General features: G+C 32.4%; 1 pseudogene across 1 annotated transcript; it reads left to right on the plus strand.

The window, feature by feature from the left end:
* Nucleotides 1–9,402: 9,402 nt before the first annotated feature.
* LOC143616941 (serine/threonine-protein kinase PBL34-like) lies at nt 9,403–15,390 on the plus strand (annotated as a pseudogene). Its single transcript, XR_013150748.1, has 5 exons — nt 9,403–10,563; nt 12,847–13,161; nt 14,190–14,325; nt 15,000–15,136; nt 15,229–15,390. The product of XR_013150748.1 is annotated as a serine/threonine-protein kinase PBL34-like (transcript).
* Nucleotides 15,391–16,031: the final 641 nt, after the last annotated feature.

Consider the following 16,031-nt stretch of genomic DNA (forward strand, 5'->3'; position numbering starts at 1 on the left):
ATGAAAAAAAATTATAACAATATCATATCCAAATTAAAGAAAATAAAATGCTCGTTTTTATGGTGTAATTTTTTTATAAAAATATTAACGTTTGAAAAGACTATAATCATTTAAAAATCATAGGTGAGAAGTTAGTTTACAACTTAAATTAAAAACATAACATGTTAAATGTGAGAGACCAAACTTGTAAGTTAAATGGATTGTGTTTAAAAGACAAGTTTACCCTTACTAACACATGTACATCATGCTTTAAGTGTTGTAAATTATTTAAAAATGAGTGCCTTAATTTGCCCTTGTTTGATGTATTATATATAGTATAGATTTAGGCGCTTATAGAATTGAGATGGCGCATTCAAACTTCAAAGTGTTGCCGAAACTATAGATCGGTTGGACAAGTCGAGTAAATGAGTCACTTTTAGTATGGGCCATGGGTTGAATTGGGATGGTTTTGGGGGGCGGAAAAACATGATAAACATAACCGGTTCAAAAATCACCAACCAAGTTTTCTTGTAAACAAATTTTAGGTTGGTAAATTTTTTATTTTGTTTTAATCTTTTAGAAAAAAATAAAGAGAGACTAAACTAGTGAAAATAAATAGACAATAAACCCAAAACCTGAAGAGAAAGCTGCTAAAGACCAAGTCACCAAACGTTGTTAACCGACCACGTGGAACTTAAGACCGATTACTTTAGACCAAAGCCGATTCGACCTATGCTCGTTGATCTTAAAAAAAATTAAATAGTAAATGTGTTAATCTTAGTTAAAAGAGAGTTTTATTTAGTAACAATCCAAATAATTGAGTAAATCGAGTCAAAATTGCTAATTGTACAAATTGGGCCGACCATAGACTCTAAGTATGGGCTGGCCCAACATATACCCAAAGGTTTAGATTTTTAAATATCATAAAGCTATACCAAAGAATATTATCGTATCAACAGATTTTACATATTTTTTTTCTTTTTGAAGATAATTAGTTTGTATTGGAAGTTTTGAAATAATAAGATGGTTCATTATTATAAATATGTATACACTAGTTTGATACTCTAGTGTTACGGGGCTTATTTAAGTTTTTGTTTTTAATCGTTTTGCTATTTTATGATAATTTGTTTTATTTTTTAATGTAGTTTTGTTTTAATTTAATACATGCATATTAGTTTGTTATTATATTTTTTAGCTTTTGGGTTTTTTCAATTGAGATGTGTACGTTTTTAGATTTTTAACGAACACGGACATGTTGATTTTTTTAAATGAATAAACATGAACACAAATATTTGTCTAATGAAAAATGGGACATTGATGTAGTTGATGATGAAGGGTAGTATCAGAAGTTAACCGGCGATGAAGATAATAGACCAGCAACGGAGAACATGTAAAGGAGATAAATTAAATTAATGTTTGATGATGAAAGTGTTTATCAATAAATGAAATCTTATAATAACCCATTTGAGGGCTATTAGGGTTTCGTGAAAATTATTCTTTGATGATCAAGGGGAAATAAATGAGATGTTATAGCCCATTTAAGGGTTATCCGGGTTTGGTGAAACCCATGACCCGTGAAAATTATTGATTGATTATGAAATAATTTCACAAATAAGTGAGATATTATAACTCATTTAAAGACTATCCGGGTTTGGTAAGACTCATACCCACGAATTCGGGTCAAATGCATGAGAAGCCTCCATTTAGTTTCAAGCAATATGGTGGCTCAAGAGAATGGGGTAACAATGTGAGAGCGACACGTAGGATTTTATCGTAGACAATTATATAGATAGTTAGATGACTACAAATTCAAAAAAGAAAAATAATATAAATAATAAAGGTTAAACGTCCATTTCGGTTCACATGACCAATTTCAATAAGGACCGAACCATAATCATGAAAAGCGAACCGTTTTTGTATCAAACGACTTATTCCAGGTTAAATTCTATCAGTTTCAATTGTTTTTGGCCGCTCAAAATCGGTTTGTTAAGAGCTTAAATGGAGCCTAAATTAAACAACCTGCGTCTTTGTCGGAGCCCGTTTAATTAATGAGCTTTAACCCAAGCTTTACTTATTGAAGTCGATTAAACTGTGAATATAAACGAGTTTACTATTTATATATTTTTATTTTAATATATTAGTTAAGTATAAATAAATAATTATTATTTATTAGATGGAAAGTGAGGCGCTAATCCCCACTAGCCACCAATACTATCTTCTCAAAAAAGAGCATGTGGTGTGTCTTGCCCAAATGACATAGAAAAGACTCCAACACAGTGTATATGTTTTAGAACAAAAAAATATAAATTTCAAACGGAACTAAGCTGAAACTGTTCAAAACCGAACCAAATAAATTTAAAAATTCAAACTAATAAACACCACTAATTGTTACAATATTGTATAGAATTATCTCTAATTTGTGCTTTTGCTATGTTTTTATTGAATAGGTTTTCACCTTCAATATTTATATTTGATCTTCTTTTTTTCTTTGGATTAATGAAACCTTTTGGGTGACCGGTTTAAATAAGTTTTGTAACTAGGCTCATATTTAGTTTTCTTATAAACATTGTAATCAAAATTGTAATTTTGTACGGTGATTGAGCTTATAAAGGAATACCCTGGTTGCAATCATGAACATAGGTTACCTTGACTGAACCACACAACTTCTTGAGTCGTGTTTATATGTCTGTGCATTTATTGCTCTGACCGATACTTGACACTTTCTTTCATTTGTATGCAAAACCTAAATTAGGGATATGTTATCCGAATATCCCGATAACCTGAAGAAATTCCTCGTTTATATTGAACACTAAGGCTTGTATTAGTTTTTTTTTTCTTGTTTTCAAATCATATATAAAATTCACATCCCAATTTTTTATACATGAAAAATCATATTTATAGTACAAGACATTGTTTGACTTTAGTGTGAGGAAGGAGGTCATTTGTCAATTATGTTGAAATACATGATGGATCATGCCTTAATCAAGTCATATTGGCTTTCTTAAAGAATGAATTTGTAGTAACAACTTATAATAATTAGTGATTTATAAAGCTTAGAATTGCTAGATAAATCAAGAGTTTTATAATAATTACTATACATAAGATACACTTTAAATATGCTAAACATAAAAGTTATACATTTTAATGTGTGTTCACCCTGATTTAAAGAACTTGTCTTTAATCTTGATATAATTTGTAGAAATTACCCAGTCACAAGTGTATAACACATAATCAACGAGTTAATAAGATAATGTAACTGATAAGCAAAACACCTAATGCCTCGATGTTACTACGGAACATTAGCCTCTAATTACGTCTTATCAGGTTATAGTGTTATACAACCAACAGACCGTAATAGACGTGTTCCTCATGGACTCCAGCATCCATAAAAATGACATGACCAACCAACATATTTATGATACTAATATATATGATATGAATCCTATAATTTGGTGGAACTAGAATTGTTCAACTAAGAGGTCATAAAGAATTATGTTTACATTCTATCAACTCTGTTATCAACGACAATTAAGGGATTAAATTCTAAGATAACGATGTAAGGCCCCGTTACCGGTAGCTCTACTTTCGTGTTGGATTTACTCATAAACGCAGTTCTAAATATCAGAGTTAATTAAAACATTCGTGGAACATTAAAAACATTCCAACTATTACATTCCATAACCATAATTCTGGTCTTATCGAGCATTCATAGTCATTTAAAAACAAAACATAGTCTTTTAAAATAAAACATCATAGCAACATCTTCAGATGCCAGCTTCGTCCAACTCTGCCATGTGTCCTCCTCAAGCTACCTGCCTCATTCTACTCACATGCGTGCATACTAAAAGTCAGCTACGCTGAGTGAGTTCTAGTTAATCACATAATCATACAATACCTTCTTACATTTCATACTTAACCTCTTAACTTTCTTTCATACACACATAAGTGCATATACTTTCATTCTTACTTTCATACTTTCTATACATACATAATCATATGTTTTAAAGGGTCTTTCGCCCTATAACCTCACAGATATTATAAGGGTCTGGTCCCTAACATCACAGATATTATAAGGGTCTGGTCCCTAACATCATAGATATTATAAGGGTCTGGTCCCTTTGTTTCGTGTAACTGCACCATACCTGTTCATACATGCTTTCATTGACAATACGTGTAATCTCCGAAGAGCGTTCACGTACCATCATCATAACATACATACATTATGCATACATCATATATTCATACATACATCATATCTCTCATCATACTTATCAATCATGTCTTAACTACCACCTGACGGTTCATGCAATATCCGAAGATCGTTCACGCACCGTCAAGCAATCATCATACGTAAATCATACAAAGCATACACTTATCACTTAAGATAAGTGTATTCACTATCACATCGAGTATGCACACAGCCCGAAAACATAACAAGAAAGTGGGGCTAGAAACTCACCTCAAGGCGGTTGCGTTCACCGTTTACGGTTATCCCCTTCTTTAGCTGTGCGCGACTAGCTGTATAATAATTATACGTATCAATAACTATCACTACACATATCGTCTTTCTAGTTTAATTATTACCCTTAACGAACGGGGGTCCGGGGGCAGCGCCCCTGGCAGCGAGGTTCTAGGGGCGGCAGCCCCTAGCGGGGTCCAAGGGGCAGAGCCCCTGGCTGGGGTTAAGCTGCCAGGTCAGCTTGGAAAATTTTTATTTTCATTAACTGTCTTAACACATTTTCCATTAGCATTTTGAATCATTGAATAATATGCTACTTAAAAGTTCAAGGGCTTATTTGTAATAAAATCATTCTTTTCTAAGTCCAGGGACCATTCTGTCATTCTGTTAAACTTCTAGTTCGTTACTTATCCTTAACGAACTGACTTGCCATGACGAACTGGTTCTTGTAACGAATTGGAACCTTTAACGAACTGGTTACTTACACGAATTGGACTTTTAACGAACTGGACTCTTAGCGAATCAGTCCATGTAGCGAACCAGTCCAAGTAGCGAATTGGACCTTCTAATTCGTTATCTCCTTTAACGAACTCGTCATAACGAATCAAGGGTAATTCGTTACCCTTTTCCCTTAACGAATCAGAGACGAATCATAGGCGAACTAGGGCTAGTTCGCTGTGCCCCTTTATGCGAATCGACTAACGAATCACCCTCAGTTCGTTAAGTCCCCATAGCGAATCACCCTCAGTTCGTTAAGTCCCCATAGCGAATCACCCTCAGTTCGTTAAGTCCCATAGCGAACTAGGGTTAGGTCAGGAATGTCAGAACATTCCCTGACATTCCCCTTAACCTCGTACCACTATTCCGGCGCCGCCTTTGCCGGAAAGCCGCCGGAAAACCGCGAACACGTCGGAAAAACTCGTTTTTCACCGTTTTTCGTCCCGTTCGATCCAGATCTGAGCTAGGGTGACCCCTAAGCTCATCATAGGTTCGGTTTATACCCGATTCCACCCGGATCTCGTGACTTAAACGGTTTAACGGTGTCGGCTCGTCGTTTCATGATTATATCTAACGGATTTAAGCTCCTACAACAAAATACTATCATACCTTGGGTCGGGATCCGTTTCTTCTTCTATATTTCGGCTAGAGTGAGAGAGAAACTAGAGAGAGAATCTTAAGTGTGTGTTTTGGATGGTGTAAGGGATATGTGTAAATGAATTAAATGAAGGATTAAGGGTATATATATTTTTGATCATGGGCTTAAGCCCATGGTCTTTCCTTCATTCCTCCATAACCCATATCCATTTACCCAACACAAGTCCATCTCGTATTCTATTCAACTAAACCGATAACGACCCGCTATAAAATAAACAAACTTTATTTTATTAATATAACCGAAAGTAGGATGTTACAAACGATAACATTAAAAGCGCAACTAATAAAACAATTTATAGGTCAGAGGATCAACGAACCCCTCGCAATCCGTCAATGTGACAATGCCAATATGTGTTTAATGATTATAGTACTATTTAATTCAAGTATTCAACTTGTTGACAAATAGGTTTAATAAACCAACCCATATTTTTACCTTAAACTAGCATGATTAGACAATAAAGACAAAATAAAAGTTTGAATGGACTTCCTAACAACACAAATACATTATTGTATCATAAGACAGTCAACTTTCCAACCATTTCACCCCACTTTACAAGGCACACAAGATGAGTTAGAATGTTAGATAACCCATATACAATATAACTTTAATCATACAGCATTCATTCATACTTCATGGTCTATATCCAATTTCTATTGAAAGTTAATCCTAATTAGTCAATATGTGAAAGTCAAGGGGGTAACCGTAAAATAGTCAAAAGATAAAAAGATAGGGTAAATGTACTAGTATGTTTTTCTAGTTGTTTGAGGTGCAAGATGTTATGAGTTTTAGTCATGTTACGCTTATAAAGTTATTTAATATAAATAGATGGTTCTAGTTATACATACATATAGATGTGAGGGAGAATTCTACATGTATGTGTGTGTATACACACAAGTTGTATTTATATGATAAATATGTTCAACCTGCAGTCTAAACCATTTTATCCATCCTGATGTATAGAGTTTGAGATCGGACTTGTTAATTATCACGTAAGCTTCATATAACCTTGATTTTGGTTCACATTCATTCGTTGATTTCAAACAAATCGAGATTTTCTTAGTTCATTTACGTACTTTGATTTAAAATTATATAACATGATTTCTCTTAACTCGAACAATAATATTTATTCTCAAAATAACCTATTACATAATCATGTAACATCAAGAGCACACCAAAATTTTAATATGTAGTGGTATATTATCATAAAAAAGATGTCATGTTATCTTAAAATACACTTTATTATCATAAAGCTCCCATCGTATATTTATTAATGAAAATTAAATTCATACAATGTATTTTTTTATTCAATGAGTTTTTTTATGTGATTGTATCAAGTCTAATTCAGATATTGTATCCTAACAATGATCAAGTATGAGTCATCATTTATATAATACTACCTTGTTTAATATTCATTAATTATTATATTGGTTTTGCTTAGGTAGGTTGTAATATATTCGGTTCTTGAATTTTTTATTTATTTCTTTTTTATCCAATCCTCAAAATAATTAAAAATGGAGCATGAACATGACCAGACCGGTAGCATGCATGCTCTTAAAAGTCTTAATGAGCAATGGTTTATTTTTTATTTGGAAACATAAAATACTAACACCATGAACATACACTTTTCAAATAACAATGACATGATTGTTTAGTTCATATAAAATTATTAGTTTCTCTTTGTTACTTAAAAGTATTTATTATAAACATGGTCGGTATAGTTTCGTTATATTTTTCACTTATCACAACTCATATCTAAATATCGTCGTTATTATTATTATTAACAAAATAACAAAAGAAAAAACTGAAATCTAAATCAATGGTATGCTAGCACACTACTCATTTTCACTCATCTTATTTTCGACTGTATATTTGCTCACCGTCTTCACTGATACATTGGACTCCACGTGAATTTCTTAGTTTTTTCGACTTGTAACATACAAACTCTCTCTTTCCAAATACATGTAAATATTTGGATTTTAGGTTCAGGTTACATGTTTCATTCGGGTTTGGGTTTGCATGTGAAGAGAAAATAGTCAAATACATAGTCTCTTTAGAGATTTTATAAATTATATACAGTAAAATAATAAGCCTTAGATGTTAAACTCACCCTCACTTCTAACTAAAAACTTAAAAACTTGTTAATATAAAAGGGGATTAGATTTGTGATTTTTCTGGAACTTTACTTCAAAGATCTACTATTAGGTCACTGGCTTTTATTTCACATAATATAAAAATCCCCAAGATTTTGTTTGGTATTCAAATAAGGTCATAACTATGATTTAGTATACATTTTAAGTCCCCAAACTATCACTTGTAATGTTATGAAACTATAACCTCACATTATATATTTTTTATTCTCTCTTGTAATCCAACCAAATCAAAAAGATAAGAGATCACAATTCTTATTTTCCTAGCAATATTTTTAGATCCCAATTAAATAAAAAAAAATTACAACTTATGTGATCATACAAAATACCCTGCTAATTAAGAAACTGATACGTACGTGTGCATGTTTTAATATAATTATTAGTATTTGTTTATTACTTATTTAAGTTAATTAGTAATTGGTCTATGAGTTAGTAGTGGGTAATTTAATATTCATAGTGGTTAGTTTATTTAGAGTCATATTAACAAATAGTGGGTAAGTGTTTTGTATGACTATTTATAGTTACTTTGTATTTGTTTTTAGCATGAATGAAAAATATTGAAAATGATGCTTCAAAAGAGTGTCTATATCCTTCCTATCTAATTCTTGGAAGTGTTTGCCTACTACAAAAGGCTAGGGAGATTAACCATCTCGAATCGGTTACTATCAGAAACCATGTAAAATGCAACCTACTTTCAATTTAATGAGTTAAGACTTGAAGCCAACAAAAACCAAATCCGAGTACAAGACATCAGGAATCAAACACATATCAAAATCCGTTAGAAAAACTTACTGAACTATATATACACCCCGCTGCCAACTGGCATAATCATGTAAAATATAACTTATTTTCAAATGGTTAAGACAAGAAGCCACTATAAACTATATTATAGAAAAACTTATGAAATCATATAAACATGATGCTAATTAAAGGAATCAGATAAAATATATCATATGTCCGCAAGGTTAAGATAAGAAACTATATCGACGGAATCAAATAAAATATAATCATCTTCATAAGGTTAAGACAAGAAACTTTTTTTTAATGACCAACGAATCCTCTAAATGAGTTACTGGCTAAATTCACTACATCGAGATAACTCACATTTCGATCCGGGGAAACCTCTCACCCCGAGGCCAACATCTGTGAACACTCGCCCACCGTGCAGTGAGATAAAACTCGTTCAGTTCAAGAATCCAACTAATGAACGTCATCCAGTGGCGAAGGTTGAGCTAAGTCATAGGGGTGACCAAACTCCATAACTATAAACAATTTCGGACATAATCGCGAAAATTTACCTTACAAAGCGAAAAACAACGGTGCCCAGGGACACTCTGCCCCCTTTAAAGTTACGTCGTAGACGCCAGTTACTCGCCTAGTCTCCCATCATCACCCTGACGCAACTGAATCTAAATGCTTGGGGCAGAAATTGAACATAGGTCACATGAAACACCAAGTCTCTTTCTTACCACTCTATCACCAACTCATTGACGTTAAAACTAATAAAATATAAATCCAAATATAAGGTATCTCCTATAATTTGGTAAAATGTTTTAGAAAAAATATTGCTTGTGATATAAAAACTATCCTTTTATTTGTCATGGTGACTTTGAACAAGTCATACCTTTTTTGTGATTTCAAATATTTTTGGAGTACTAGACAGATATAACAAGGTGGTGCCTGGTGGTGGGTACTTCTGTATATCTCATCCAGCTTGCAACTTGCACCTTCTCTCTATCTCTCTCCAAATTTTAAATGTGATCTCAATCTCCTTTTTGTTTTCTACAAATCATTTTTATAAAAAAAAAAAAAAAAGTTGTCATCTTGTTTGAAAGCTCTAAATTAAGCCTTTTCAACCATCATTTAAATCCTAATTCTTTTGGAATTTGAGAGAATTTTGTTGTGTGTACAAGTCAAAAAAAAAACAAAAAAACTCATCTTTCTTGTTTTAGTGCGCCATCATTTTCCACCTTCAATCTTGAAACATAAAATCACTCAAAAATTGGAAAATTTTGAGTCTTTCCAAGAATCTTGATTTCAGGGTTTGTTTGGAAAGATTATTATTATTATAAATCTCAACTGGGTTTTGTTTCTTGCATCTAATTCATCAATCTTGATCAATAAAATCACTAAAAAGTTTGTAAATTTTGAATCTTTTTTGGTGGGTAGGTTTATGTTTTGAAAGATTATTTTAAATCTCAAGTGGGTTTTGTTTCTTTCATCTAATTCATCAATCTTGCACATTAAAATCACTAAAAAAATGAGCAAATTTTGAATCTTTTTGATCGATGATATTCAAGATTCTTGATTTCATAATTTGTATTAAAAGATTTCTTAAATCCCAACTGGGTTTTGTTTCTTGCATCCAATTCATCAATCTTGATCAATAAAATCACTAAAAAGTTAAAAAGTTTTGAATCTTTTTTTGTGGGTAGGCTTTGATTGATCATACCCAAAAATCTTGATTTCAGAGTTTGTTTTTGCAAGATTTCTTAAATCCCAACTGGGTTTGTTTCTTGATCAATAATATCACTAAAAAGTTGGGAAAGTTTGGATCTTTTTGTTGGTTGATGATATTAAGCAGCCTTGATATTAGGGTTTGTTTTAAAAGATGAAATCTGGTGATGAAGAAGGTGTAAAGGTGGAATCTTTGCATGTTATGAGCTCTAAGATCAAGAACACAAAGATCAAAAACAAGAAGAAAAATAAGAAAAGTGGTCATGATTTAGTTGGATGCTGGAATAAATGGAGGGTTATTGGCAGCTGTATTTCTTCAAGATCCAAAGTTGATAGCTCCACTAGCGGCATCAGTAGTGAATTTGGTAAAATCTTGAATCTGTTTTTTAGCCATATTTATCATTTTGTTAGTGTTTGTTCTTTCATAAATGGTTTTATATAAACTTGTTTGTGGTGTTCATAAACCTTTAAAACCAAAAGTAGACAGTTTGGTTTTATGGTTCGGTTTTGGTGGTTTTATGGTTCGGGCCGATTTGGAACTTGGAATAGGTGGTGCTTCACATCCGAACCGGTTCTATTATGTATATATTTTTATTTCATTTTTGATATAGGTGTATATATCATAATGATTTAAAAAGAGAAAAAGGGTTAAACTGTCAAAACTGAACCGTTAAAACCGAACTACCGGACGGTGAACATCCTTAACTTATTTAATATTTAATGACATGTTCTGTGTTTATTTTTATTATTTTTAATTTAGAGATATAAATGAGTGATTGATTTGGACCTCTCTCTGCTAACTAATTATGGTGTATTTTATTGGAAAATCCTAGAATGTTATGAGATGGGATTGATTTATACAAACAATTTGGATTTGACAAATATAGCCCCCAATATTCATGTACTCTTTTGTCTTTTGATTGATTTGTACAAACAAGAGGGTAAAATTGATAAATTCAAAAGAAAAAAAAGAGATTCTTTGCAAAACTAATTTAAAAAAATGTAATAATTTATGACGACTAGTAGTTTTCATAAACCGTTGTAACCGACCAAAACCGTCTAAACTGAAGCAAGTCGGTTCGTTTCACAGTTTGTTTTTGCTGTTTGACAGTTTATCAGTTTGACCGACGCTTTGCAACTTGCAGCCGATTTTAATTACTTATTTTCAAATTTTAGAATGTACAATGATGTATATATATATATATATACAATGATGTATATATATATGCATTTTATTTATTAACAAACTTTACCATTTTAAACAAAACTTTTCATGTATGATGATAAGTAGTATTCATAAACCGTTGAAACCGACCAAACTGTCTAATCCGAAGCAAGTTGACCGGTCAACTACTTTTAAGATTTACGCGGTTTGGTCCAACTAGTTGTTTAACTTTTTCTATTTAGTTACTTTTTTCAAATTTTAGAATATGCAATTATGTTCATGAACTAGGGGTGTGCATGGTGCGGTTTTTGACTAAAACTGAACCGAAACCAAACTTTCGGTTTTATGATATTTAAAACCGTTCGATTTCAGTTTTTTTCGGTTTTCGGTTCCTGGTTTTTGGGTTCGGTTCGGTTTTGGATGCGGTTTTTCTCGGTTTTGCTATTCGAGCCAAAACCTTTTAGACAAAAAAAAACTTGACGCAGAATATTGAAATTGGGCTAGATATATTTTTTTCGTTAAACTAATGATTAATAGAATTTTGAATGTTTGGACTTAAACATTAAAAGAAAATAAAAGACATATTAAAATCAAAATTCAAAATCAAAACTAAAAGTACCAGTAGTATTAGTTATGAATCATATGTAGAAACCAAATATATGTGTTATTAACCATATGCTAAAACTAAGCAAATAGTCATTTCGATTTTTTGGTTATTTCGGTTCGCTTCAGTTTTTTAGGTTCTTAAAAAAATACAAAACCGAACCAAAACCAATAATTCGGTTTTTGCTAAAGTTCAAAACCAAACTGCCGGTTTCTAATTTGGTTTGTTTTTTTCGGTTCGGTTTTTTTGGCTTTTCCGGTTTCGGTCTGGTTTTTTTGGTTTTGTGCACACCCCTGACATGAACCAGCTTTACCATTTTAAAGATTACATGTTGCATTAACTCATAAAATCTTTTGTTCCAATCAGGTCACTAAAGTTTCATATTGTTCTAATCTTATATATTTTACCTAGATAGCAGGTCATGTAGGTTTTATTTTATATTTTTAAATAGTTTGACATTGCAAAATATATTTTAAAAATTGAGAAAAATAATTTTAAATTGCGAAAAATTGCAAAATAATAATAATAATAATAATAATAATTATTATTATTATTATTATAATCTGGAAAACTGCAAAAAAAAAAAAAAAAAAAACTGAAAAATTGCAAAAAAAGGTCAACCTTTTTTTTGTTGAAAACTTTTCAGTTTTTTTTTTCACAGTTAATTTTTTTCTCAAATTTTACTAATTTTGTCAATTTTTAAAAAATATTTTGAGTGTCAAACTATTTAAAAATAAAAATAAAAAAACCTACAAAACCTGTTATTCAGGTAAAATATATAAGATTAAAACAAAAAAGAAAACTTTATTGATCTGATTGAAACAATCTCAAAACTTGGTTACATGTTGAATGTAACATTATTATTATATATGTTTGCAGAAACTAAATCAGCTACTAATACTAGCAAAGATCAACAACCAGACATCCCAACTACCAACTGTCAAAACAACAACTTGCCACCAGCAGAAGAACTAAAAGTCGCGTCGCGTCTTAGGAAATTTGCATTTAATGATCTAAAATCTGCAACGAGAAATTTTCGGCCCGAAAGTCTGCTTGGTGAAGGGGGGTTCGGGGTGCGTTTTCAAAGGATGGATAGAAGGGAATGGAACTGCACCGGTGAAACCGGGCACTGGGCTTACTGTTGCTGTCAAAACATTGAACCATGATGGTGTTCAAGGCCATAAAGAGTGGCTGGTTCGTAAATTTTTCGCCTTTTGGACCTAAAGTCTTGTTTTGTGAACTTTTTTTAGGGTGGCAATGGCCCAAAACACGACATGTAGATAATGAGGTTTTGGGTTGGTATATATGACCCGTTTAATAAACGGGTCACATTTGGATTGACCTGTTAACCCGTTTGATTATTACAACCCGCCAACCTAATTAACACGTACGGGCCGAGCTTAATCGAGCCCGAGCTTGAGCCTAAAAGTAACCTCATTTAATAAGCGATCCCGAGCCTGAGCTTCACTTATCGAGCTCGAGCCGGCTCGTGAGCCTATATGAGCCTGTCATTTATATAATTTTCTAAAATATGTATTTAATAATTATTAGTTAATATATATAATGTTATGAAAAAATAAATAAAAATAGCTAAATAACATATATTATTTTATACATAAAGTTATAATCGAAAAAATATATAAAAATTATTATAAATATATAAAAAAATAATTAATAAATTGTAAACGAGCTGAGCTCGAGCTTTGAAAATAGAGCTCGAAACGAGCCGACCTCGAGCTTGAAAATCTACTCACGAGCCGAGCTCGAGCTTTGAAAATAGAGCTCGAAACGAGCCGAGCTCGAGCCTAGTCTAGCTTGGGCCCGGCTCGGCTCGTTTGCACCCCTACTAGTTATTACCTGCCAACTTGTTGACCCATTTGACACGTTTAGATAAATAAGTTGAACGGGTCGTGTTCGAGTTACACGATTTTAACATGTCCAGGTTTCATTAATCAGGTCGACCCACCAACCCATGACCCATTTAGCCTCTTTACTACAACCCACCAACCCGTTAACAAACAAGTTAAAAAGGTCTTTTTTTGGGTTACGCGATTTTAAACATGTCTAAGTTAGGGTCAATATCTTTTACATAAATAAATATACGGGCCTCATTAAGATAAGTCATTTCAACCTGCCAACCTGAAACCAGTCAACCCGACCCGACTGACACCCTTAATCTTATAAGACTTTAAATTCTAAAAAAAGAATCTTGATTTTGGCAGGCAGAAGTGAACTTTTTAGGTGATCTTGTAAACCCGAATCTTGTCAAACTGATCGGTTATTGCATCGAAGACGATCAACGGTTGCTAGTGTATGAGTTCTTGCCTAGAGGAAGCTTGGAAAACCATTTATTCAGAAGTATATCATTTTTTTTAATCTTTTAATAACTAGTTTTTACTTAAATTATTTATTAATCATAATCAAATAATTAGCCTTTTTTTAATTACTATTCAAAAAAGGCTTGCGCCGCAGCTTGTTGCCTGTTTGCCTTTTGTTTTGATGTAAACACTATTTTTTTCTTTTATACAATTTCATCATTTATTTTTGAGTAAACTGTTAATTTCGTCCCTGTGTTTTGTCTAAATCTACGGTTTTCGATTTTCGTCCCTGAAAATTTGCGATTTTCGTCCCTGTGGTTTCATTTTACTTGCAATTAAACCCGAATTCACTAACCCCGCTAAGTCTGATCGTTAAACTCATCAGCGTACCCCTCACGTGAGGGGCAATTTTGTCCTTTTTCTCCCCAAATACAACCCAGCTCCGCATGTGAGGGGGGCTTGCGAATTAGGACCGAGGTTTATTTTGGGAGAAAAAGGACAAAATTGCCTCTCACGTGAGGGGCATGCTGATGGGTTTACCGACCAGACTTAACGACGTTAGTGTGTTCGGGTTTAATTGCAAGTGAAATGAAACAACAAGGACGAAAATCTCAAATTTGAAACTACTGGACTAAAACCGCATATTTGGACAAACCACAGGGACGAAAACCGCAATTTACTCGACTTTTTTTTATATAAACATTTTTTTTGTAGGATCATTGCCTCTTCCATGGTCCATTCGAATGAAGATCGCCCTCGGTGCTGCAAAGGGTCTTGCTTTTCTTCACGAAGAAGCAAAGCGGCCCGTTATTTATCGGGATTTTAAAACGTCCAATATTTTGCTAGACGCGGTATGTATAATACTATAATGTATTGCCCGACAATTTTAACAAATTTTGGTTTCATGTTTTATTGTATTTATGATAATTTGTTTTTTTGTTAGGAATACAATGCCAAACTTTCTGATTTTGGGCTTGCTAGAGACGGCCCGGAAGGTGATAAAACTCACATATCTACACGGGTCATGGGAACTTACGGTTATGCAGCTCCTGAATATGTGATGACAGGTAAACTTTTTGTATGGGTCAGGTTGGGTTGATCTGAAATACTTAAATGTTTAGACTTTTTTATATATAATAAGTGTGTTAAACTATTTATTTATTTATTTATATTTTACTCAATTGACCTGTTTGCTCAAACCGAACCAAAAAACCAAAAAATCGGGTTTTTTGGTTTTTGAAAACCGTTCGGTTTCGGTTTATGAAAACTATTCGGTTTCGGTTTAAAATTTTTGGGCAAAAAATAAAGAAGAGTCCAAAATAATGAATTTGGTCATGAAGTTTTTGGCCTAAATATTTTTGTTAATTAATGATTAATTGATTATTACATATTTTGGCCTAAAATTCATTACACAATTTATTAATTTTTAAAAATTTACTTAATATTATAAAAAATAAAGTTTTTAATTCATAATTTTAATAACAAAAATGGGTTTTTGGCTTTTTTCGGTTTTTACGTGTTTGTTTTGGTTCGGTATTATCATACACCCATAACCGGAACCGGATCAGAAATCCGATTCAAATAAAAAAACATAAACGAAACTGTTGGTTTTGGGTTGAGTTAGTTATTTCAGTTTCATGCACACGCCTACGTTAGTTTTAAAAAAATAATTTGAGTTCAAAACGTCAACGGGCGTTGACTTTTTTAATTATAAAAATGGTTCTATACAAATTTAAAAGTTTGTGT

Source organism: Bidens hawaiensis, unplaced genomic scaffold (assembly GCF_021521415.1).
Source record: "Bidens hawaiensis isolate Kalapana, Puna unplaced genomic scaffold, B.hawaiensis_p1.1 tig00050658_1, whole genome shotgun sequence".
Lineage (NCBI taxonomy): Eukaryota > Viridiplantae > Streptophyta > Magnoliopsida > Asterales > Asteraceae > Bidens > Bidens hawaiensis.